Genomic DNA, 745 nt, shown 5'->3' with positions numbered 1-745 from the left:
GCTCAATTGCTCTTTCGGTCTTTCCCGATGCCTGCCCTACATTATAACCCGAAACCGTCTATTCCCCCAACCAAGTTTAGACACTTAGAAAAATGTCGAAAATTTCGATTTTTCGAAACTGCTCCAAAGCGCTCCCCATGGCATTCCAAACGTGCGTCTGCATGTCAGAGTTACGAAAACGAAGAGATTTCCACGAAGATGACCGATGATTGCCGAAATTTCCCGACGAAAACCCGAAGCTCAAAGACCACACCCTAAAGAGCGCAAAATTGGGATTTTACACTTTTTCAAAACTTTGTGCGGCAAACTATTGGCCAGCTCGAGTTACGTGCAGGCGCCAAGTTTGGCGCTGTCACGTCATCGTTAAGGGGGGTGTGCTACACTATCTTAAAACTGGGCGTCGGTCCCCCTATTCTATAAGCACCCTTAAGATTTTCACCATTTTCAAAACTTTTTGTGGCAAACTATTGGCCAGCTCGAGTTACGTGCAGGCGCCAAGTTTGGCGCTGTCACATCATCGTTAAGGGGGGTGTGCTACACTATCTTAAAACTGGGCGTCGGTCCCCCTATTCTATAAGCACCCTTAAGATTTTCACCATTTTCAAAACTTTTTGCGGCAAACTATTGGCCAGCTCGAGTTACGTGCAGGCGCCAAGTTTGGCGCTGTCACATCATCGTTAAGGGGGGTGTGCTACACTATCTTAAAACTGGGCGTCGGTCCCCCTTATCTATAAGCACCCTTAAG

The sequence above is a fragment of the Orbicella franksi genome, unplaced genomic scaffold (assembly GCF_964199315.1).
Source record: "Orbicella franksi unplaced genomic scaffold, jaOrbFran1.1 SCAFFOLD_675, whole genome shotgun sequence".
Taxonomy (NCBI): domain Eukaryota; kingdom Metazoa; phylum Cnidaria; class Anthozoa; order Scleractinia; family Merulinidae; genus Orbicella; species Orbicella franksi.
This window is presented reverse-complemented; position numbering follows the sequence as displayed.